This window comes from Myotis brandtii, unplaced genomic scaffold (assembly GCF_000412655.1).
Source record: "Myotis brandtii unplaced genomic scaffold, ASM41265v1 scaffold59, whole genome shotgun sequence".
NCBI classification, from domain to species: Eukaryota; Metazoa; Chordata; class Mammalia; order Chiroptera; family Vespertilionidae; genus Myotis; species Myotis brandtii.
Window position 1 is genome coordinate 4,070,197 of NW_005370223.1, and position 26,006 is coordinate 4,096,202.

A 26,006-nucleotide genomic window follows, 5' to 3' on the forward strand; every position below is an offset into this window, starting at 1 on the left:
TAGTTAAGAAAAAGTAACATTCACTGCAAGGCAGTTTCTAGTTTATTTATTATTTAATTGTAGTTAGTAAGTCTCAACCTAGAGATGTTTCTTTTAAGAAGTTACCCAAAAATATATTTTTTTCTGTTCTTCTGAAATTTGAGCCACTTGAAAAGAAAAACTGTCTTCATCATTATATATAGATAAGTGTAATTCTGGATATAACCATTTCATAAATGTCTCTTCTGCTTAAGTAATTTCTTCTTAACAATTCAGTAGAATTTTTTGAAGTCATTTTAGTTTTTCTAAAATATTTTCTGAAGTTAACTTCCCCTTTTTTTTGTTTTTCCCCCAAGGCTTTCTCTCCTCCTAGAACCATATTCACATAAATTCTAAGAGACCTTTGCCCCATTAATCTCGGAAGATGTTTGTGAACCTTTGGAATTTGTGTGTATACCTATAGGGAAAAATTCTCTAATAATATTTTTAGCATTCTCCAGGGGATGGATCTAAGTTTTCTAGGATCTAAAAATTGGTCCTTTTTTAAAAGAATGCAAATTACAAATACAAAGTTTGGTTCAAGGCCTTGAAAAAAAATGTCCTATGCAAGCAAGAGGCTTTGAAGCTGAAATTTCTTACTAACAGTAAGTCTCCTTCAACCAGACTTGGATTGAAACTGACATTACCACTATATTAGTTTTCTATTGCTGTTCTAACCCATTACCACAAATTTAATAGCTTAGAACAAACATAAGTTTATTATCTTTAATTTCTTTAGGTCAGAAATTTGATACAGGTATCTCACGTGACTAAAATCAGGATGTGAGCAGGGCTCCATGTGTTTCTGGAGGTCTTAGGGAAGAATCCATTTACTTGCTTTTTCTGGCTTCTGGAAGCCTCTTCCATCCCATGGCTCATGGTCTACTCCCTCCATCTTCAATGCCAACAGTGGTGGGTCAAGTCCTTATTGCATCACATCCCTATGACCTTTCTTCTGTCATTATATCGATCTCTAACCATAGCAAGAAAGTTTTCAGCTTTTAAGAACTCATATGATTTGCCTCAGCAGGGTTTGGTGGCTGTAAAAAAAAAAAAAATGAAGCTAGACCACCTTCTTATACCATACACAAAAATAAACTCAAAATGGATTGAAGACTTAAGTGTTAGACTCAAAACCATAAAAATCCTAGAAAAAAACATAGGCAATAGAATCTTGACCATTTCTCATAACAATATTGTTTCTGATATATCACCTCAGTCAAGGAAAATAAAAGATAAAATAAGCAAATGGGACTATATCAAACAGCAAAGGAAACCATCAATAATATGAAGAGACTACCCACTGAATGGGAGAACATACTAATGATACATCTGATAAGAGTTTAATGTAAAAAATTTATAAGGAACTTATAAAACTCAACAACAAAACAAAAAAAAATAAACAATCCAATTAAGAAGTGGGCAAAGGACCTGAATAGAAACTTCTCTGAAGAAGACACACAGACGGTCAAAAGACATATGAAAGGATGCTCAACATCACTAATCATCAGAGACATGGAAATTGAAACTACAATAAGATATCACCTCACACCTGTCAGAATGGTTATCATCAATAAATCAGCAAATAGGTGTCAAGGATGTGGAGAAAAGGGAACCATTGTGGAAAACAGTATAGAGTTACCTCAAAAAATTAAAAATGGAACTGCCTAATAACCCAGCAATTCCACTTCTGAAAATATATCCAAAGAAACCCAAAACACCAATCAGAAAGGTGATATGCACCCCTAGGTTCACTGCAGCATTAATTATAACAGCCAAGATCTGGAAGCAGCCCAAATGCCCATCAATAGATGAGTGGATAAAAAAGCTGTGCACATTTACTCAATGAAATACTACTCAGCTGTGAAAAAGAAGGGAATCTTATCTTTTGCAACAGCATGGATGAACCTAGAGCAGTGATGGCGAACCTATGACACGCGTGTCAGAGGTGACACGCGAACTCATTTTTTTGGTTGATTTTCTTTTTTTAAATGGCATTTAAATATTTAAAATAAATATCAAAAATATAAGTCTTTGTTTTACTATGGTTGCAAATATCAAAAAATTTCTTTATGTCACATGGCACCAGAGTTAAGTTAGGGTTTTTCAAAATGCTGACACGCTGAGCTCAAAAGGTTCGCCATCACTGACCTAGAGAGTATTATGCTAAGTGAAATAAGCCAGTCAGAGAAAGCCAAAGTGCCATATGATTTCACTTACATGTGGAATCTAATGAACAAAATGAACTAATAAGCAAAATGGAGACAGACTCAGACAGAGGGTGTGATATAGGTGAAAGGATTAAGCAAAGAGGAAAAAAGAAAGACTCATAGACACAGACAACATTATAATGATGGCCAAAAGGAAAGGGGTGTGGGTGGAGGTAGAAAAGGGTAATGGGTAAGGTAAATGGTGATGGAGGGAATCTTGACTTGGGGTGGTAAGTACACAGTACAACATACAGGTGATATAGATTGTACACCTGAAACCTGTATAATTTTATTAATGTCACCCCAATAAATTCAACAATAAAAAACAAAGATCTCATATGATGGGCCTAGCCGTGATGCTGGGAAGACTAGATGCTACTGTCACTGTTAGTGATCCTGGGGCCAGCTCTGTGGGACCAGGCCCTTAAAGATAACCACATGGCTGAAAATGGTGATGAAAAAATGGCTCCTCTGGAGGCCAAAATCTGTCATCAAATTGAGTATTATTTTGGTGACTTCAATTTGCCATGGACAAGTTTATAAAGGAACAAATCAAACTGTATGAAGGCTGGGTATCTTTGGAAATAATTATAAAATTCAATAGGTCAAACCGTTTAACAACAGATTTTAACGTAATAGTAGAAGCATTGAGCAAATCAAAGGCAGAGCTAATGGGAATAAGTGTGAAGATAAAACCAAAATCAGAAGCTCTCCAAATAAACCCCTCCCTGAAGTGACTGATAAGTATAAAAATGATGTAAAACCAGATCTGTTTATATTGAAGGCTTCCCTACTGATGCAACCCTAGAAGACATAAATGGTTAGAAGAAAAAGGTCAAGTACTAAATATTCAGAAGAGGAGACCATTGCAGAAAGCATTCAAGGGATCAGTATTTGCTAGGTTCGATGGCACTGAATCTGCTAAAAAATGTGAGGAGAGCCCTGGACAAAAGTAGGAAGACACAGATCTGCTGATACTTTTCAAGGAAGTTTACTTTGAAAAAGAAAAAAAGGGGAAAAAAAGCAAAATAAAGTTCAAACTAAATGATGAGCTGAAGAGGAGCAAGAAGAAAAAACAAAAGTTAGCAGAATATGCTGAAATGAAAAGTCTGAAGAAAAGACTGGCTGATTGCTGAAATTTTCAGGGAACCTAGATTATCGACCTATAGAGAAGATTTGCACATCCTTTTCTCACACCATGGTGATATCAAATGGATAGACTTTGTCAGAGGAGCAAATGAGGGGATAATCCTATTTAAAGAAAAAGCTAAGGAAGCACTGGATAAAACCAAAGATATAAACAAGGGTAACCTACAATTAAGGAACAAAGAAACAACAGGAGAGTACTAGATGGAGATGTGGAAAAGGAAGCATTGAAAAAAATCATAGAAGATCAATAAGAATCCCTAAACAAATGGAAGTCAAAAGGTTGCAGATTTAAAGGAAAAGGAAAGGGAGATAAAGCTGCCCAGACTAGGTCTGCTAAAGGGAAAGTACAGTTTCAGGCAAGAAAACTAACTTGATAGTGGTGAGTGAACATGATGAAAGTGGTGCATCTGGACCAATAAAAGAGCAGAAGAAGAAACAAAGAACTTGCTTCAAAACAGTAGGAAACAAAATGATGCCAGAGACCCGTAGTTTAGTAAACAAGTTTTTTATTTTTTAAATTAGGTTTTCAGCTGCTTTTGTCTCTGGAGGCCTTTATTTTTTATTTTATTTTTTCTATATTTTATTGATTTTTTACAGAGAGGAAGGGAGAGGGCTAGAGAGTTAGAAACATCAATGAGAGAGAAACATCGATCAGCTGCCTCCTGCAACACCCCCTACTGGGGATGTGCCCGCAACCAAGGTACATGCCCTTGACCAGAGTCGAACCTGGGACCCTTCAGTCTGCAGGCCGATGCTCTATCCACTGAGTCAAACCGGTCAGGGCAAGGAGGCTTTTAAAAACAAAACTGAATTAGGTCCACTTCAGTGTAGACCTGTAAGAAAGGAATGTTTTGTTGCTATTTAGCTTGTCTTTGTTATTCAAATGAGGATTTTTTTAAAATGTTCAGTATTATTTCAGATGATTCAAATATCAAAAGAAAAATTCTCGTACTAAATTGCCTTTGTAATATGAGAATGTATTAGTACAAGCTAACAAAATATATAATATATAAAAGAGGGGGGGATCCTCATGTGATTAGATTGAGCCCCACCCACATAACCCAACATAATTTTCCTATTGGAAGATCTGCAACCTTAATCACTTCTGGAAAGTCCTTTATGCCATGCAAGGTAACATATTCACAGGATCTGGGGATCAGAATGTGGACTTCTTCACGGGGCCATTATTCTGCCAGACACAACGACATTGGAGTTATGTCTTCTTTAGACTTAATAATGATGACCAATGACATAGTCTTACTGACTCAGAAAGCAAGCATTAAGCTACCTACCAAAGACAACGCTAGGTATCTCATCCGGAGTCACAAACAATACAACAAAAAGCCTCAGCATATTTGTTAGTAAAAGACACAGTACAGAGAAAAGTGTTAGAGATTGCTTATTGTGTATCTTATTTCAATTTGGAGATTAGTGTTATGCTGTTATAACAATTTGTCCCTGACCTAAAATAATTGTTTTTCTGAAATTTAAATTTTTCAAAACAAAAACGATTGCTGGCATTTTCTCAATTGTTTGTAAATCTCTTTAATGTATGATTTAATGAACGACAGCTAGATTCTCATATCTGGTACAATATTCAATCTGTTCCAATATGCTACTTTAGTTGAAGTATAGGAAGAAAAATCCAGCTTCACACAGATATGTAAAGGGGTTATTTTAATAACCTTTAAGATAATTATAGGTGTTCTTCTTTGATATATTAAAAACTTGAGATATGTCACTTTCTTTTTTTTAAATATATTTTATTGATTTTTTACAGAAAGGAAGGGAGAGGGAGAGGGATCAAGAGTTAGAAACATCGATCAGCTGCCTCCTGCACACCTCCTTCTGGGGATGTGCCCGCAACCAAGGTACATGCCCTTGACCGGAATCGAACCTGGGACCCTTCAGTCCACAGGCCGACGCTCTATCCACTGAGCCAAACCGGTCAGGGCAAGTAGTTTCTTTTTTTTTAATCTACTTACAAATTATGTTTCCCAGAAATGTTAAGATTGATGAAAAGTTATGCCATTTTGAGTAGAAACAAATATGTTTTTGTTATTTTGGAACATTCTGTTTTTTAAGCTTATTTCTCCTATTTGAACTACTTCCAGTAGTTTCATTTATCTAAAGAAATTTGGAAAGTAAATAATATCCACCCTCATTTTAAAATGAGAAAACATTGGAAATCAATTTTTATTTATTTGTCTAAGGTTGACCAATTAACTTGATGTTCATTTTAAGTTGAAACCAAGCATTCTGATTCTTAATTCCAGTGCTTTAGCTTTTATAGGCTACTTTCATAGAAAATCTAGGGGAAATACCATGAAACCCTAGTAAAAGTCCAAAGTGTAGGCTTAATTTGTCTGGGATATTAAATAATCATCTTTCAGGCTTCAAATGTGATTATATAGGCCCTGGCAAGGTCGCTTGATTGGTTAGAGCATGTCCCAACGTGCCAAGGTTACAGGTTCGGTCTCTGGTCAGGGCACATACAAGACTCAACCAATGAGTGCATGAATGGGTAGAACAGAAAATCAATGTTTCTTTCTTTCTCTCCCTCCCTCCCTTCCCCTTTCCTCTCTATCTCTAAAATAAATAAATAAATTATTAAAAAGTGATTATATAAACACTATTAGAGGTTGGGGAAATGTATGATAGTGGTCAAAGAGTACAAACTTATAGTTAAAACATGAATGAGTTTTGGTAACCAAATGTACAACATGGTGACTGTAGTTAACTTTGTATCCTGTACTTAAAAGTTGCTAAGAGAGATTTTAAATGTTCTCAACACACACAAACCTAATAGTTAGGTGAGGTGATGGATGTGGTAACTAACCTTATTGTAATCATTTCATAATATGTGCATGTATCAAATCATCACATTATACACAGTGCTATAGGTCTGTTATATTTTCATAAAGCTGAAAAAATACTCTTAGATTAGCAATTGAATATGAATTATATTTACATTCTAACATTCTCAATCTCAGTTCCCTTAAGTAGTGTTCTATGGAAAATGAATTCATTTACTAGTAAACAGATTAAAGAAAAATTTTAAGAATAAGATATACATTTAGTTATAAAACCTCTTACTACTGCAAAGATACATAATAAGATTTTTGCAATAAGCTGAATGAATTTGTTACATAAAAATCTACAAATTGCCCTGGCGGTGTGGCTCAGTTAATTGGGTTTCGTTCTATACACCAAAAGATTGCTGGTTCTCCATCAGGGCACATGCCTGATCCCTGGTATGGGGCATGCATGAGGCAGCCCATTGATGTTCCGCTCTCACATGGTTGTTTTTCTTTCTCTCCCTTCTCTCTAAAAATCAATAAAAATACATATTTTTAAAAATCTACAAATTAACTTTCCATATAAAATGCAATAAACATAAAAAAATTATGGATATTTTATTAGCTGATTGCAATATGGTTGATTTTTGTCAGTGCTTGATTTGTGAGTAGTTTTGGCAAAAACTATACTATTGGGAAGAATTTTAGAATGTTTATCAATATATCTTAAAATTCTCAAGAATCAAATGTTATCGATAGTAGTGATGGTAATAATAGCAATAGAAAAGATCAGGTACTATATGCTCTTTTATTACATGCAATAGCTTATTTAATTCTCAAATAGCTCTGTTGGCAAGATACTGTTATTACTAAGAATAAATAGACCAAAAAAGGCTTTGGGTTTCGTAGTCACTGCCACATATTTATATGTCATGGGAGTAATTTTACTGCCTAAAACGGGTTTTTCACCTTCTAAGCAGTCTTTTAAGCAGTTTTCTGCTTTAGAGCAGGAATTTTGTGGTAAATGTTTTGTTTTTTTATTTTCTAAATTCATTTCTTAGCAGAATCTGACTTTAGTTTCTATTATAACACTAGTAAAATGGACTGGAAAGTCTCTTAGTCTTTATATAAACCTAATGTTTTTTTCTTTCTAGAAATAATGTACTCAGAGTTTGGATTTCATTAAATTTTTTCATAAAAATACAGATGGATGAAGGATAATATATGTAATGGATAATAATTTTAATTCTGTTGATTTTAGAGGGGGGAGAGAGAGAGAGAGAGACACATCATCTTGTTATTCCACTTATTTATACATTCATTGGTTGGATCTTGTGATTGAACCTGCAACCTTGCCATATTGGGATGATACTCTAACCAACTGAGCTGCTCAGAAAGGGCGATGTGTAAGAATTTTAGGAGTCTATGTCTGAGGGCTCAACATGATAAAGCTGATAATGATGATAATCATATAGTATATACTTATTAGTTAAGCATGGTAAGCACTCTTGGAGCATTATCTCGGTTCTTTCTCTAACCTCATAAAATATTCCTAATTTCCACAAGGGGAAACTGAGGCACTAACCCCCCCCCCTTCCAAGATCATATAATTGGTAAGTGATGAAGCCACGATTCCAGCCCAGATCATATGTCTCAAGTGCTTGCTGTCTTTGCCATTAGACCAACAATCTGTATTTCTGATCCTGGTTTTACCACTTACCATTTGTGTGCTTGGGCATGTTTCTTAACTTCTTTAGACTTAGATTTTTCTAATCTGTAAAATACAAATAAGAGTAGCTGCTCTTAGCTTTTCATAACTTTTTTAGGGCACAAAAATTTTGGCTGCATTTTGGGGCTTGTGAGGATAAGTCAGGGAATAAAGGGCTCAGCGCAGTTCTTGGTACACAGAGTGCTCAGTAATAACGTCTGTTGCAGTGATGATACTGCAATAAAGTCTCTCTTATTGAGTGCCCCAGTTCCTGCCGGTGGCCCTTACCACTGTGCAGCAATACTAGATAGCCTCCTAACTGACTCTGCATTCTATCTCATTTTAAGCCAGTCCATTATACACAGCAACCAGGAGTAATTACTCCCAAGTTTATTTAGGGTTGTATCACTCCTTTGTTCAAAAACCGACAATGCTTTCTTTCCCTTTGCCTACTGAATTAAATGAGAATGCAGCCATTTACGGCAGGCTTCCACTTATTTCTCCTGCTTTATCTTTTCTACACAGAAACATGTACAGTTCTCATTGTGGGTGGGGATAGTTGTTTGGAAATATTTTAGGTTGTCAGAATTACCGAGCACCCACAACCTGCATTTAGAGTGTTGGGACCAGGGATGTTCCAAGTCCTTCTGTGAGTGTAAGAGTCTCAGACACAAATGGTATCACCCAGATGTGGGGGGTCAACTTCTTCTACCTCCCTTTTTTCCTGTAACATTCCTTTATCCTGCTAGATTTGAATTTCTCTACCCTCCTTCTCAATCTGTGGATGTGGCCATCTTATTTAGCCATCAAGGCCAAGCTTAAATATCACTCACATCCCCACACCCCTCCAGTTTCTACTTTTAAAATGGTTACTTCTTAAATCTCTTTACTCTTTACACCTGTCTATAATTATTTCTAGTGAAGATTATTACAGTGGGGCCTTGACTTATGAGTTTAATTCATTTAATTTAATTTGTTTAATTGAATTCGTTTAATTAATTCATTTAAATTCGAGTTTAATTTATGTTTTCTAAATCAGTGTTTTCCTCTTATCAGAATGGAGTTTTATGAGGCAATTAGAGCATTGTTTTTTTATTTGTTTGCTTACTTATTTACATTCCTATTTGTCTACCTTTGTATTCAGCCATCCCGTGCTTCATTCAGCAAGGCTGAAAATATAGGCAGGAGTGGCATCTTTACTTCATTCTGTATACCAAGCAGGAGACAGCATAAACTCTTTCATGAAACTAGGTGCTTAGTATGTTTTGTTACATGGACTAGTTAGTAGCCTGGAGCATAAGTTCAAGGTGAAAATGTTTGAAGACCTTCATACTGTTTGGTGGTAAAGTCTCATAGATGTCAAAGCTCCGCAGGACCGGAATGATAGGTTAGGTAAATGTAATGCTAGGTAGATACAGTTTATTTTAACATGTTGGCATCCATCAAAAAACTATATACTTGGAACAAACCATTTAATCCTAGAAAAAACCAAGAAGATATTGGCCTTTGCTTTGTGTATATGGAAGCCTCTTAGTACTTACTTAATTTCCACTCTTCCTCAATTAAATAAACAAGAATAAATTAAATGACAAATTCAAGGGAGTACATAGATTTACACTTAGAGATTACTGGTAGTCTGTCTAGGCTAATGTGATTTCACTAGAGAAAAATAACTCCATGAAAAATCTTTTATCTTAAATTATTATTCTTTTAAAAGTGTTTCAGTATGAGAAAGAAGTCTCATGGGTTAGGGAGATTTTAACCTGAGTTTATATGGGGATTTGGACTTGAGCCAGATTATTTAAAAAGAGCTCTGCCTTGCTTGATTATTTAAAACAGAATTTAATGCTTTCATTATTTGAATTAAATGTAAATTTATTTTATTTTGTCTCATACTAAGCAAAAGGCAAATGCCTTTACCAAGTTGCATTATCAAATTTTTGCTTGTCAAAATCAATATCAAGAGGTTTATTTCATATCTATTAAAATTTGCCTTTGTTTCAATGCAAACTTCAGTAATTTTTATTATATTAGTAATTATATTATTAATCTTCTAAATGAAGTAATAAAAAGCATAGAATGAATAGAAAAGCTGGGTTCAAATCTTCGTACAAACTACTTAATGGCTTAGAAAGGTTGGCAACCTGTTTGATTTCTCTGAGTCTGTTTCCTTATCTGTAAATTTGGGAAATACTCCTTAATTCTTAACTTTATTGTGAGGCCTAGAAGGAATTATATGATTAAAAAAAAAAACACAACTTAGGCTTGGCTCTTAGTAGATACCCCTTAAATATTGTAGTAATTAGCACTGCTGGAATTTGCTGCCATAGGTTAATTTATAAGTTTCTTAAAAAGTTTTTTTTAAATAAGGAAAACTGTACACTTAAATATGTTTTGACAGCTTATATTTGTTAATTTTCTGAATTTCTTTTGGATTATTCCACAAATCTAAACTAAATTAGAACTTGCATGCTGTGGTATTATGAAAATAAATCTGAACTAGGCATCAGAGGGATCTTGGCCAAGTCACTTTATCACTGTGGCCTTTAGCATCCTTCTGTATAAAATGGGAGAGTTAGGGCAAGGGAATTGCAAAAGTGAAGTGAACGCCCCTTTCAGTGCTAGAATTCAGTGATTGGGGGTGGGGGGGAGGGTAAGGGGATATTATCATTCTGATTCATTCCAAAGGTCCAACTTCTTTTCATTATTCTATTGTCCTTGTTCTTTAGTTGATACTACATACATGTATGTGTAAGTGGGTGTTTTCTCAATTTAATGATGATAATCACTAGGGATGCTCATGAAAACTGGTTGAAAATCTTTAGAGATTCGGATTCAATAGGTGTTGGTAGAAGGCCCCAGGAATCAATAGTTTAATAAGTGTCTTATCATCAACCCGGTTTAAACTGCTATGTTCTTTTATATTTTATCTAAAAGCTATTTAGATTTTTCTACTCTTTTGGGGGGGCAGGGGAAGAGTCTGTTGGGACTTGTCTCTGAACATTTACTTCATTCAACAAATGTTTATTGTACGTTTACAGTGCCAGATAATAAAAGAGTATACTGGCTAGTTAGAGAATTATAAAAAAAATAACAGGATAGTGAGTAATAGATGTCTGAAAAAGAGGATTAGGAACAGAGAATAATTAGTTCTGCCCATAGGAGTGAAGGAGATATTAGGCAAAAACTTACAAGAAAGGTAACATTTGGGGTGGACTTTGAATGATAAATCAGTATTTCCCAGAAGAAAATGTGGGGGAAGGTTTTACAAGAAGCGGGAACGATGTGAACAAGAAATATCAGATACAGCTGGACAACTTTGAGTAATGTGGTAGATGGGGCAGTTCTGGGATGGGTAGATGGGGCAGGACAGTGGCTGGAGGAAAGCTGGTCCTAATATGATGTTAAACAAGGTTGTACTTCATTCTGAGGATAGTGTAATGGAAAGAATGGAGAGGCACATAGGGATGTGTGCTTCCAAAAGTCCACACTGCCCACTTGTAAAAGGTGCATTTGAGGAATGACTACAAACAAAAGGCCCAGTGAGAAGGAAGCTATAGGCCCTATTGAGAATACTAAGTACTGTGAAGGGCACAACCGCTGGCTGGAGTCAGATGGCTTGGTCTTGAATTCTGGTTCTGCCACTTACCAGCAGGTTTTTAAATTTTCTCATTATGTATTTGTGTTTAAGTTTTTTCATCTATAGACTGGGACATAACTCTACTACTATTGCCTAGAGTTATTATGAGGATGAAATAAGATGATATGTTTAAAGCACCTGAAATAGTGCCTGATCAGTTATCTATCTGATTGACTTGGGCCTGAATTTTGAACCAATTACACCCATGGATTCTTTTCTGAGACACATAGGATGAGTGAAAAACTAGATTTTTGTTCAAATGGGGAAATTGGAATGGATGATGGGCAGGTAACCAATGTCTGCTTCAGTTTCTTTGGTTGGTTTTATTTTTTCTCTTCTGGCTTTTCAGATCAGTATAGAATGTTATAGAGTATGAGTTTTGGTGTAAGTCTAGCTTTCAGAGACCAACTCTGGCCTCATCCCTCTATGCCTCAGTGTCTTTGTATGAATTATGTAAGGATTAAAAATAACCTTAAGTTAAGGGACTTAACACATAAGGACTCAATAAATAAGTATGGTTGATATTAACATTTTTGCTGAGATTTTTTTAAAATTGTAAACAGTGAAATAAAAGTGCCTTTTTCCTGCTGAGACCCATTCTATTTCTAGATAGTTGTTCAAATAAGTGAACAAGGAAATGTCCATTAGAGAATCTAGGTGGTATCTATAATAATAAAAGCGTAATATGCTAATTAGACCGGACATCCTTCTGGATGACCTTCCTAAGGGGAAGCCGGGGCTGCAAGGGAAGCCCGGGTCCCGGGTGCCAGAGGGAAGCCGGTGCCGGCAGCCAGGGGAAGGAAGGCCTACTCTTGCACAAATTTCGTGCATCGGGCCTTTGGTGTATAATATAAAACAGTACATATAATAAGCTTACTAAAAATTTAATATTTTAATACAGTATGGTAGGCTTACTATAAAATTCATCTTTTTGTGTATTTGAATATTTTCATGATGACATGTTGGGAAAAAAAAGGTAGCTTACAAGAATGACATTGTTGTAATAAAAACCACTGAGGCCTGGCTGTTGTGGCTCAGTGGATGAGTGTCAACCCATGAACCAAGAGGTCACCTGTTCAATTCCCTGTCTGGGCACATGCCCAGGTTGCAGGTTTGATCACCAGTAGGGCCATGCAGGAGGCAGCCGATCAGTGTTTCTCTCTCACCGATGTTTCTCTCTCTCTCTCTAACTCTCTCTCTTCCTCTCTCTCTCTCTCAAATCAATTAAAAACGTATTAAAAAAAACAGTGAGGGTGCCCTGACTGGTTTGGCTCAGTGGATAAAGCATCGGCCTGCGGACTGAGGGGGCTCAGGTTCAATTCCGGTCAAGGGCATGTACCTTGGTTGTGGGCACATCCCCAGTAGGGGGTGTGCAGGAGGCAGCTGATCGATGCTTCTCTCTCATCGATGTTTCTGATTCTATCCCTCTCCCTTCCTCTCTGTAAAAAATAAATATATTTTAAAAAAACAACAGTGAGGGTGACTCAGAAGAACTAGAAGCCAAAATTCCTCTTCCAAATGATAATTCAGGTGAATTGCTGGAATGATACTATCCCCTTATGTCTCAAGCATTCCATTTCTTTATGGGGAAGTGCATGGTCTGAAATTCTGGGTTTCCCACCTTGAAATTGTTTGGCATTAACCATTTTGTATGAGCAGGCTGTGGCACAAAAGGACAAGGACGTCTAGATGATCCCTCACTAAAAGATCTTTGGAGTTAGCCATTCAGAAATAAAGGGGTGGGAGGTGGAATCAAGAAAGTGACTGCTTTTGACTGTTATGTATGTGCCAGAGGCCCTGTGGTTACAAGAATGAATAAAATACCTTCTCAACCTTGACAGAGCTTGTACTTTCTGTCAGGACTCCCTCAACAGTAACTAATTATGGTACACAGTAAGAACTCCCATAACATTGTGTCTGAGAGCATAGTGGAGAAACAATTATTAATGGATCCTCATAGGTCTTCCAGACTCCTTTAGTTAGTTAAGAAAAAATTATTGAATCTTGAGATTATTTTTATAGAGTTTTGGTATTTGTTTAAGAACATGGGAACCTGGTCTGTTGTTAACTCACTAAGCTTCATGGGAAACGGAGACTACCTCCAAAAACTGGACACCTAACTTCCTTTTCAGCAGAATTTCCAGTGCCTCTATATATGGTGATATAGTTGAGAAAGATTACCTACGTGCCCTCTCTTCTCCATAAATAAGAATGGAGAGCAGGCTTAGCTGGTTTGGCTCAGTGGATAGAGCATCAGCCTGCTGACTGAAGGGTCCTGGGTTCAATTCTGGTCAAAGGCTCATGCCTAGGTTGTGGGCTTGATCCCCAGTAGCGGGTGTGCAGGAGGCAGTCGATCAATGATTCTCACTCATCATTGATGTTTCTCTCTCTCTCTCTCTCTCTCTCTCTCTCTCTCTCTCTTCCTCTCTGAAATCAATAAAAATATATTACCAAAAAAAAAAAAGAACGAGGGCCATCAAGGGCAAGCCAAGGTCTTACAAAATAAATTGACAGTAGCCAGGGCCAAGACCTTGACTTTAACCCCCACTGCAGTCTTTTTCCCCTCTCCTGCCATATACATCATTCTCGTCTCCCACCGGTTATGTCTTAAGAGTTTTCTCTGTTCTCACCCCAGCAATTTGGACTCTGTCCATTCACCTCTTCCAGTAACGGATCCCATGGCCCACTTTTCAGAGCTGTTTCTGCTTTACCCTGCTGCCTCCTGTTTCCTTAGTAGGGCTTTTTTGTCCTTTCATGAATGTTTTGTTGCAGAACTCATTATGATGGAATCAGACCTGTGTAAGAAGTCATTTTTGTAACCATAGTCAGTTCATAGAAGGGTATGTGGTTTTAAAGACTGAAGAAACCTCCAGAAAGTTTCTCAGAAGTCTTTCACCTATTTGTTAAGAGATTATTCAAAGAACTTTTTTTCTACATTTATTCCTTTTTGTGGAATGTATGAATGAATAAGTGAATGAGCAAAAAGCAAGACAATAGTAATGTATAAATTTTTTGGCAAGCTATAGATAATAACCTCTAACACTGGTATGACTCTTTACAAGCCATGAAACTTTTTCACTTACATCATTTAGTTTAATCTCACACCATCCCTATAAAGTAGGTATTTTCTCTATTTTATGTGTCATCAGTGAGATCCAGATATGTTAAGGTCCCACTGGTTAAATGAAGAAAACAGATTTGACCTACAGGTCTTCTGATTCTAATTCTATAGCCACTTCATCCTGCTCAGATTTTTCTGAATCTAGGGACACATTGGTTTTGGTAAATGAAATACAAGCAGAATATTTTCTTAATTCTTAATTGACAGACTAGAATTTACAGCTACTGCAGGGAGAGAAATGTTGGCTCTAATTAGTGAAAGCTATTTTATATAAGGTCGCCAATGCAATTCTAGCCAGAATGCCTACAAAATAAAAAGCAATAAGATTTATTTTTAATCTGTAGATAAATGTATCATGAGGAGAATGAATTGGGATTGTAATGTGAGGATTATCATTTATTTCACTGTATGAGGTTAATATGTTCAAAAAGAAACTGCCGATCTTTCTCTTCCTCCAAACTACTCCACCTATAGTCTTTTTTATATCAGTCATTGGCAACTCCTATTTTTATAGTTGCCAAAGAAGCCAAAATTTATGAACTCATACCCACTTCCTCTTTTTCCTTTTTTTTTTTTTTTTGTTAATCCTCGCCCAAGGATTTTTTTTTCCCCATTTATTATTAGAGAAAGTGGAGGGAAGGGGAGAGACAGCAAGAGAGAGAAACATTGAGTGAGAGAGAGACACATCCATTGGTTGCCTCCTGCATGCATCCGAACCGGGGCCAGGGGTCAAGTCTGCAACCGAGTATGTGCCCTTGACTGAAATCGAACCCAAACCCTCAGTCCATGGGCCAATGTTCTCACTGCTGAGCAAAACTGGCTAGGGCCTCTTTTTCTGTTATACATCACATCTAATCTGTCAGGAAACCCTGTTGGCTCTACCTTCAAAATATATCCAGAATTTTACTCCTCCGCACCACCTTCACTCCTTTGCCCTGATCCAAGCCGCCATCCCCTCTCACCCTGCTTACTGAGTAGGTAGCCTCCTGTCTCATTTCCTTTTTGCACCCTGTTCTCCCTGCCTTATATTCTGAATACAGCAGCCAGCGTGATCCTTTTAAAACCTAAAGTAACTTAATCTGTTGTCCCCTCAGAAGCTTTCTTCACTGGCTCCTATTTCTCTGAGAGAAAAGCTGAGGTTTTTATAGTAACAACTTTCTAGGCCCTTTAAGATCTTACCCCTTCCCCCCTTCCTCTCATACTGCGCTCACCATTGCTTACTCCACTGCTGCCACACTGACCTCCTTGCTCCTCCTTGGTTACTCCTGGTGTGATTCCTGCTTCCAGGCCTTTGCATGGTCTCCTTCCTAGCAGCCACACAAGTCCTTACTCAAACGTCTCCATCCTAAAGAGGCCTACCATGACCACCTCATTTAAAATCTCAGTCCTTCCTCAGAATCCCTGGTCTCCTTTACCCTGCTCTTATTTTTCTCATACCATGTGGGAGCTCAGTGCCGATTTGCTAGTGAATAAACAATGAGTGCATTCATTTAGTGAGTACCAAGCAAAGAATTTGCAGTTATTGAGGATGTAATATGTGCTGATTTGGACAGCAGTTGACCAGTATGAAGCCCTACTTGATAAAGCTGCCTATAGAGGTTTTGGAAGTGAGAGAGATCCGTAGGACTGAACAGAGTTAGTCCAGTTACAAAACTCCTCAACTAAAGAGCGATGGTTTTTGTTTTTAAGGGGAAAGGAAACTGTATGATGAAATTGCTTGTGGCTTCTTAAATAATTTTTATATAGCACTTGACATAACATGGCTTTCCTAAATCTATAAGGAAACCAGGTATTCTACATTTCACTTATTGAACAAGTATTTTTCAATACACCTATTATGTGCTAGTCACTGTGTAACTAATTTTCTGTTAAAACTTGCAGCACCTTCAAAGAGTATGCTGTAGTATACTTGTATTTAATGCATAAAAGTGAAGGCCTCACTGGTTTGTTCGGTTAGCTGCTTGCCAGGCCTGTTTGTATGTATTCCCTCAGCGTTTGAAAGTCATATACTCTGCACAGGCAGAGATAATGCTACTCACCTATCATTAGTAGAACATGCACTTGGACTTGGAATTCCTCTTTTGCAATAATAGTGTGAACAGTGGCTCACATTTGCAAGATATTAGCCAGAATAGGGATGTAGGCTGTGTCTATAAATGGAATTTTTTTCGGTGTGAATCTAACTTAACTGACCCAATGCTGAATGAACTAACTTTGACAATACATTATGTGGGCTCATGATGTGCAGAGATTGGAAAAGCTCACTAGCGGGCTATGTCTGTCAGTTGGTGGCCAGTGCAGGCAGATTCGATCCTTACTTGTTTTTCTCATGCTCTGGCCAGGCCAGTTCTTTTGGGTTAAAGCACCATTTCCCTTTTAATGTAGTAAGCACTTTTCCCCCTATAAAATAGCCCAGTTCTTGGAACGGAAACAGCATTAGGTCTTTGTAATTTGGGTAGTTTTTAGCACTGGATTGTTTAGTTTGTAAAAATATTTGATTTAGACTGAGCCTGTGGCCTGATGATGTTTAGAAGAGTGCCAAAGTGTAACTTGTAGAAGATGCCAGTAAAAACCATAGTTGGAAGCGGTGAATAATGGTTGCATCATTTTCCTGGTAGGTGTAACCGGCCTGAAAATCCATCACTGCCATTTTAAAATGTGTTCCTAAGAACAAAGTCGACTGGTATTCTGCAAACTACGTTAAATAGCGAAGTCAGATACCTGCCATTGCCTTGCGTCGCTGTCCCATCGTCTTCACGTTGTTAAGGAAGCTTTGTTTCATCGCTGTGTGTTATTGCCAAAAACAGCAGTAAACTTTTCCCCTGCCCTTTAAGGAGCATTTTTATTCCAGTGAAAACCTTGAAATATATATTTTTTTCACTGTTATTTAACTTTGATGTCAGGCAAATTCTTGTTAACAAAATTTTTGTATAGTGTCTTAAAACTTTTCCTAAAATAACCTCCCTTAAATAAAATTTAAAGTCTAATACAGTAGGGGAAAAATAAGTACATTTGGTTAAAACCAAACAAAATTTTGTGAGTAATGTGAAATAATCAGATCAACACAACAGATCAGATTTCTCGATTAATAAAGTACAACAAAAGATTTTAGGACTCAACTGAAGTACATTAAATGTGTTTAATAGCACGAGTGGTGTTGATTAGTGCAGGATACTTCTACAAATACTGAATGTACCTCTATAATTCCCTGGCCCTTCTTATGAATGAAATGCTCCTCAGATCAAGCATATTTGTGTGTTTGCATGCCTGCCTTCGGCTATATAAGAGAAGCAGAGGTGTGCAGTGAATGGAATCAGAAAGCCAGTATGGGTCTGGGACAGAGTTGGGAATAGACAGAATGGGGAATGAATTATTGGCATCTGATAGATTTGAGTACACTGATTCAGGCATGGAAGGCAGGTGGCAAAGGGAAATAGTGTGATTCCTGTTTTTTCTTCAGCCCATAGACCTAGGACCTCTCTTTCAAGTGAGGGAGTGTTCCTCCCCCTTCAAAAGGGTTACGTTGTACTAGGCATGCCCTCTTCGTTGAGGAAGAGTGTATGCACAGGTGCAGTGGGAGAACAGAACATGGGACTCGGCCTCATGGGAAATTAAACCCATGAACACAGGCTACTCTATCCGCAGCAGTTCTTGGGAATATTTCTGTACAACCTCAAGCACAGTTTATACTTGTTTATAAAAGAGTAAAAAAACAGAGTGAGAGAGAGTGAGAGACAAGACTAACTCCTTTTACTTTTTCCCTTAGTTGGCAAGCATTCCCACCAATCTGACTGAAAATGTGTCTCTTTGATCTGATGTTTGTACTGTCCTTATTTCATTTTTAACTTTACTTATACCTGAAGTGAGGACTGCAAGAAGCACTTAAACACCAGGGGCTGGGAGGAAGCTGAATAGAACCTACAGGAAATCCATTTTCAGACCAGGCCTGTTAGTAGAGTGACCCTAAAATTTATCATCTGAACAGAAAAATTTTTAGACTAACAGTGGACATTATTAATAAATAAGACAATAGGTGTGAAATATGACTGACTGGGGCCATCCCAGACATGTGGCCATTTGAATGGAATGATTGGTAGGAAGCTGTGTTTGCTTCAGCTCCAAACACCTTACTTTCTCTAAGGTTTCTGTAAAATATCAAGGGGAGACAGAAAAACAATAGATAAAATCAACAGAACCAGAGCTTGGTTCTTTGAAAAGATTAGTAAAATTGGAAAACCCTTAGTTATACTGACCAAGAAAGATTCATATGATTAAAAACTGAAATAAAAAGGACATTAATACAAACCTTACAAAAATAAAAAGAGTTTGAAGAAAATACTATTACATATACAAAAATTAATACAAAATTGATCAAGACCTGGAAATAAAAAGAATTAGAAGAAAATACTATTACACACATATACAAAAATTAATACAAAATTGATCAAGACCTGGATTTAACAGCTAAAACTATGAAACTCTTAGAAGAAAACATAGAAATAAACTTTTGTGACCTTAGATTACGCAATTAGACATGGCACAAAATACTTAAGCAACCTAAGCAATTGAGTAATAGGACTTCATCAAAATTAAGAAAGTGAAAAGCCACGATATGTTAGACATGGCACAAAATACTTAAGCAACCTAAGTAATTGAGTAATAGGACTTCATCAAAATTAAGAAAGTGAAAAGCCACACCTGCTAGAATGGCTACCATCAATAAATCAACAAACAAGTGTTGATGAAGATGTGGACAAAAGAGGTCCCCAGTACACTGCTGGTGGGATGCAGACTAGTACAGCCACTGTGGGAAACAGTATAGTATTTTCCCAAAAAATTAAAATTGGAACTGCCTTTTGACCTAGTGGTCCCACTTCTGGGGGTATAGATCCTAAGAATCCCAAAACACTAATTCAAAAGAATATATGCACCCCTATGTTCATTGCAGCATTATTTACAATAGCCAAGCTTTAGAAAGAGCCCATGTGTCCATCTGTTGAGTGAATAAAAAAGCCGTGGTATATTTACACAATGGAATACTACATGGCCACAAAACAGAAAAAAATCTTACCTTTTGCGACACCATGGCTAGACTGGAGATTACTATGCTAGGTGAAATAAGCCAGTTAGAGAAAGACAAATATCATATTTTCTGACTTATATGTGGAATCTGATGAACAAAATGAACAACATAGAAACAGAGGCATGGATATATGAAAATGACTGACAGCTGTCAGAGGGGAGGGGTATTGGGACATGATGGATGAAAGAAGGTGAAGGGATTAGCAAAAAAACATACATACATAATACATAGACACAACAGAGTGATGATGGCCAGAGGAAAAGCGAGGTGGGGGTCAGGTGATGTGGGCAGAGCGGGGTGGAAATGGGGATGGAAAGAGACTGCTTGGGCGATGGGCACACGATGCAGTGCAGATGATGTTTTGTTTGGTTGTGCACTTGAAACCTGTATGGTTTTGCAAACCAATGTTATCCCAACAAATTCACTTGTTTTTAAAAAAACTGATGAGATACCATTTCAAATGGATTAGATTGGAAAAATATTTAGCAGTAGCTAGCAGAGTTGAAAATATATACTCTGTAACTCAAACAATTCCACTTCTAGAAAAATTCTTGTCCCTGGACACAAAGAGATACAAAAAGGATGTTTGTTGCAGTGTTCCTTGTGATGCGAAAAAATTGAAAAGCACCTATATTTCAACAGTGATGGAGGCACAAATCAATTCATGATGTGGGTTGAGTTGTCCAAGTCCTAACCATTATCTGTGAATATGACCTTATTTGGAAATAGTCTTTGTGGGTGTAATTAAGTTAAGGATCTCTAGATGAGACGATCATGGATTGGGGGTGAGGACTAAATCAAAGGTAATTGTCCTTATAAGAAAAGGAGGAGACACAGAAGTAGGGATGGGAGTGATGCATCTCATCCATAAGTCAAGGAATGCCAAGTATTGCCTGCACCACCAGAAGTGGAGAGGCCTGGAAAGAATTCTCTCTCAGAGCTTTCAGCAGGAACCTACCCTGCTGATGCCTTGATGCCGGATTTCTAGCCTGCAGAACTATGAGAGAACCAATTTCTGTTGTTTAAGCCACCCAGTTTGTGGTACTGTGTTATGGTGTCCTTGGGAATCTAATAAAATGCCCAGATCACAGGGATACCTAGAAGAGGGTATAGTTATGGGGTTCTCCTCAACCAAGAGAATGGGAACATGAAGCTAACGGTCTTCCACAGTGCAAATCAGTATTGTCCTGATTTGAGGCTGAAAGAGCCCTTGCAAACCATGTAGTCCAACTCCCCCATCTCAAGATGAGGATGCCCAGACAGGAGGAATGACTTACCCAAGGCCCACATCTGTCTCACTCCAGAGGCTGTGTTCTTTCTGCTTCAGCTGTGGCACTGGCACTAGGATATATCCAGTCTTCTCAGATCCACGTGGCAGGACTGGAGGAAGGAGCCCAGAAGCTGGAATCGGGAGGCTTGAGTGAAGGTCTCTGCCCTCCCACACTCTCCCAGCATGGCAGGGAAAGGTTGTGTCTCCTCTAACTCTACCATTCCTCTTCCTGACAGTTAGGTCAGCACTGGCATCTCTGGATTGTAAAGATCAAATGAGAAAATATATGTGAAAAGATCTTTATTAAAATGTAAATCACTATACAAATAGTAGTACCATTATCATCCAGTCTAACCTCAGAAGAGTAAAATTAAAATTCATAAAGAGAGTGTATTAAGCAGAATCATAACATGACCCCTAATGGCCTTCACATGTGTATAACCTTCTCCCTTTGAGTGTGGGTGGGACCTGTGAGAATGATGAGCTGTCACTCCCGTGATCATATTACACTGTATCACAAAAAGGGATTTTCCCTGGGTGGGTCTGACCTAGTTGCTGAGTGTGGTCCCCGGCCAGCGGCTGGAAGGAAAATGAGGACCTCAGTCCTATAGCTGCAAAGAGGTGAATGGTCTTGGAAGATGACCCTAAACCAGACGATAACTGCAACATCTTGATTTTAGCTTTGTGATACCCTTAGCTGAAAACCTAGCCGTGCCATGGTGGACTTGTGACCTAAAGAATGTGAGCTAATAAGTGGGCGTGTTTTGGGGGGCGGGGGGGGGGGGGAAGAAAAGACAACCCACGGAATGGGTGAAAATATTTTCAAATGGTTTATCTGGTAAGGAAACTTGTTTCTAGAATGTATAAAGAATCCTTGCATATCAATAATAAAATTGGACAAAGGATCTGAATAGACATTTCTCCAAAGAAGATATACAAATGGCCAAAGGATACATGAAAAAACTATAAACATCATTAGCCATCAGGGAAATGCAAATCAGCACCACCATGAGACACCACTTTACACCCGCTAGTATGGCTATGATCATAAAGACATAATACCAAGTGTTGGTGAAGCAGTGGAGAAATTGGAACGTTTATACAATTGATGGGAATGTAAAATGTTGAAGCTGTTTTGGAAAATAATCTGGCAGTTCCTCAAAAAATTAAACAGAGTTATATATAACCCAACAGTTTCACTCCTAGATATATAACCAAGAGAAATGGAAACATATGCCCACACAGACACTCGTACCTGTTCAAAAATAGCTGAAATGTGGAAGCAACCCAAGTGTCCATCAACTAATAAATGAGTAAAATATGTTATATGCATACAGTGAAATATTACTCAGCTATAAAAAGGAATGTAGTACTGATACATGGTACAACAAACCAGTCATAAACGACCACATGTTAAATAATCCCATTTCTATGCAATGTCCAGAATAGCTAAGTCTGCAGAGACTGAAAGTAGAGTAGTGGTTATGGGGGGCTGGATGGGAGGGAGGAAAGGGAAGTAGTGAAGGAAAGTGACTGCTACTGGGTATGGGGTTTCTTTCTGGAGTGATAAGAAATGTTCTAAAATTGATTGTAGTGACAGTTCTACAACTCGGTACATGTACCAAAAAGCATTGATTGGTATACTTTAAGTAGATTAAATACATGATATGTGCATTGTCTCAACAAGGCATATATTTAAAAATTATATCGTGACGTGATTGACCTGCAGCAGATTTGAACTTTGTGGCCCTCAAGTCACGTGCATATGCATTCATGACACAACCATCCTGGGGCAACGTTGCTTTTATCTGGTTGACATATCATGTATCCTCTGCCACCCACTAACCCCATCGCCAAAGAAGGGATACTGTGGCTAAAACGTAGTTTGAAGAAGTCCTGGAAACGATGAACTCCAGAACCTCTTCCAGCTGTAATAAACCGTGATTCTGATGCATTGAAATGAGAACTTGGATTTGGCCTAGATCACTCTTATTTTAACTCCATGTCGACAAGAGGAAAGCTGTGAACAGACAGTTTTTTCCCACGTCGCCGCACAGGTGTGACTTAGTGGAAACTGGAGCTCAGCCAGGTCTTCAGTTCCCTGGTGCAGTGCTCTATCTCCGGGCTCCGCTTCCTGTTCTTGAGTACAGTGATTTGCTAAAATAGAGACACCTGGTCCCAGCACCTTGCAAATGGAATTTTCCTTTCAGCATTTCAAAATATATTCCTATATTGATGAAGGCTCTCTCTGGGAAGCCATCTGTCTGAAATCTGTAGTAATAAAATAAAAAAACAAAAAAACAACTCCCTAGGCCCTTAGATATTCATAGTGGTTTCTTCAGCTTTACTCCTTTCTCCTGCTCCTTTTTCCTTATTGTTTTATTCATTCATTTATTTACAAAGCACCACTAGCAGTGAACAAAATTAACTAGTTCCAACAATGATGGGTCTTGCCATTTAATAAGGAGACATATTAACAACAACAATAAGCTGTAGAGAGTTCAAAGTGTGGTAAGTACTATGAAAGAAACAAATAAGGTTCTGAGATAGAGACGCTGTAGGTTATGATTTTGAAATAAGAACTGGAATTACATTGCCAGTGTCCGAATCTCAGGTTCACCATTTACTAGCTGTGTGATTTTGAGCAAGTTAACTTCTCTGGGCCTCAGTTTCTTTATCTTAAAATGTGGATAATAATAATATCTACTTTATAGAGTTGTTCTGATGATTAAATGAATTGATATAGAAAATTGCCTGACATCTACTAAGCATACATAGAAAAATGCTTGACCAATCTAAACATCCAATAATTGTTGTCTATGCATTGGTATCATTGCTTTGAATCAGCTAGTTAGGTTATCTTTGTTGCCATCTACACCATCATCACTGTCATCCACATACACTTACCTCACTTCCTATACATTCTTTGTTCACAAGATTTACAGAAACTGATGTTGTGTGGTTCTGAACTCTAGAATCCTAAATCTACTTAAGAGATAGAGTGTAAGGATGAAAAGAAAATAGCAATAGAAGGTAACATTCTAAGTACCAGATAAGGGATAAAGATAATGTCTTATAGGATTGTGGGCTAGAGAGAAGTTATTGAGGGCTTATAAAGGGAAGGCTTAATAGAGAAAATGGATTCTTAAGAAGGAGGGCACTCCAGGCTGGGAGAACAGTATGAGTGACGATGTGGAGGCAAGAAGGTAATTGTGAAGTTCCATAACGGAGAATTTGACAAGAGGAGTGGTGAGGGATGGGTTAGAGAGGAAGTCCCAGAATTATTGGTTAAATTATTCAGTAGGAAGTGGTCTGCCATGACCAGATTCTGAGCTAAGGTGATCAAATAAGATTTTTCTCATTCATCTCCTGAAGTCCACTACTTCATACATTGCTTTCTTTCACATCCCCTCATAGTCATCTTGCCAGTTGCTTTCTAAGTGGTGGTGCTACCTACAATCTCTCTGCTCTCTCATCTACTCCTACTGCCCATTTTCCTCATATCGAATTTTCTCAAGCGCCATTTTGTAATCTGCTTGCTAAGAAAGTTTTTATAGTTTTCCATTGTCTAAAGCAGTATATCTCAAACATTAGTGTGAATAAAGATTACCGGGAGTTAGTTACAAGTGCAAGTCGCCAGGTCTCACCTTCAGGTAAGACACTCCTGGCACGGGGCCTGAGAATCTGTTTTAACAAGTGCATTAGGGATTCTGATACAGGTGGTCAACAGGCTCTGCTCTGAGGAAGCTTGGCATAAAACTAAGAATTCAAGTTTCTTAACCTGCCATCTAGAATCCTCCGTTATCCTGCCTTTCCAACTTCATCTTTCACTGTTCTCATCCATACATCCTTTGTTTGAGCCAAATAGGACATTACCTTTTCCATACACTTATACGTGCTCTTTTTTTTTTTTTGTCTTTTATCCCTTTTTCATTTATGTCTCCCTCAACCTCAGTGTTCTTACTGCCATTTCAACAAGTACAAATTCTAGCTTCTTTCAGTCTTGGTTCAGATGTGCCTGAAAGATTTAGAAGGCAGATTTCAAGTTTAACTGATCCTTATATCTACTCCCTCACCAAGGGACCTAAATGAGTACCTTGTAAATTATTCAGTTCATTTGTTCCTTCTTTAATTCCTTCTTTAAATATTTATTGAGCGCCTACTATGTACCAAGCACTGTTCTGAGTGCTGGTGATTAAGTAGAACAATAGGAAACACTCAGAAAGTCTGTTTTCATAGACCTTACATTCTACTGGGACAAATGTCTGTAAGTAAATATTAAAAGTGTTTTAAGAAGAGTAAACTGACAGTGCTATATGTGATAAGTTAGGAAAGGAAAAGATCAGTGAAAGAAGCTAATTAAGGAACTCTTGAACTAGACAGTATAAAGTGGGACGGGCCAATAAAAATAGAAAATACAAAGGAAACAGTAGGAGTAATTAATAGTCATTCTTTCATCAGTACTTGGTGGGACCAAGAAGGTATATTTAACATATGAGCTTTTTGAGAAGGAACAAATAAATAAAATGTTAAGGTTTAGAGGTGGTATTTTGGGGGAAATATTTTTAAATGTTATGAAGATCTTTTAGATGTGTGATACTGATAATAAGACATCCAAATAGAAATGCTCAATAGAATTAGAAATTTGGAGGTCTTGTAAGAGCCCAGCCTTCTCCAATTTAACTTATGAATATTGTTTCAATTTCAGCTGTCCCAAGGCCAAAATCCTCCTAAGAAATACTCTACGTCTCACTCATTTGATTTTCTAGGGATGTGGCAATATTCCATGTCTTAGCTTCATTTCTCTATTCTCCAAGTGTTTGGCTAGAATGAGGTCTAGGCCCAACCCCAGAAAACTACCTCTAATTATAGCTCTCCCTTAAATAGTTCTTAGCTGATTGGGGGTTTGACTTGCTGGAGGAACAAGGAAGGCATCATAATTGCACTAGAGAATCCTTTAAATTTTGGTATGGTGGTGACTGTCATCATCTCCCTATGTGAAGATCACT

The 26,006-nt window shown here is 37.6% G+C and overlaps 1 protein-coding gene and 1 pseudogene across 5 annotated transcripts in view; both read left to right on the top strand.

Moving 5' to 3' along the window:
- VPS13B (vacuolar protein sorting 13 homolog B (yeast)) overlaps positions 1-26,006 on the top strand; it is a 631,834-nt gene that overhangs the window by 380,485 nt on the left and 225,343 nt on the right. The window lies entirely within an intron of this gene.
- Positions 2,567-3,909, top strand: LOC102247890 (annotated as a pseudogene).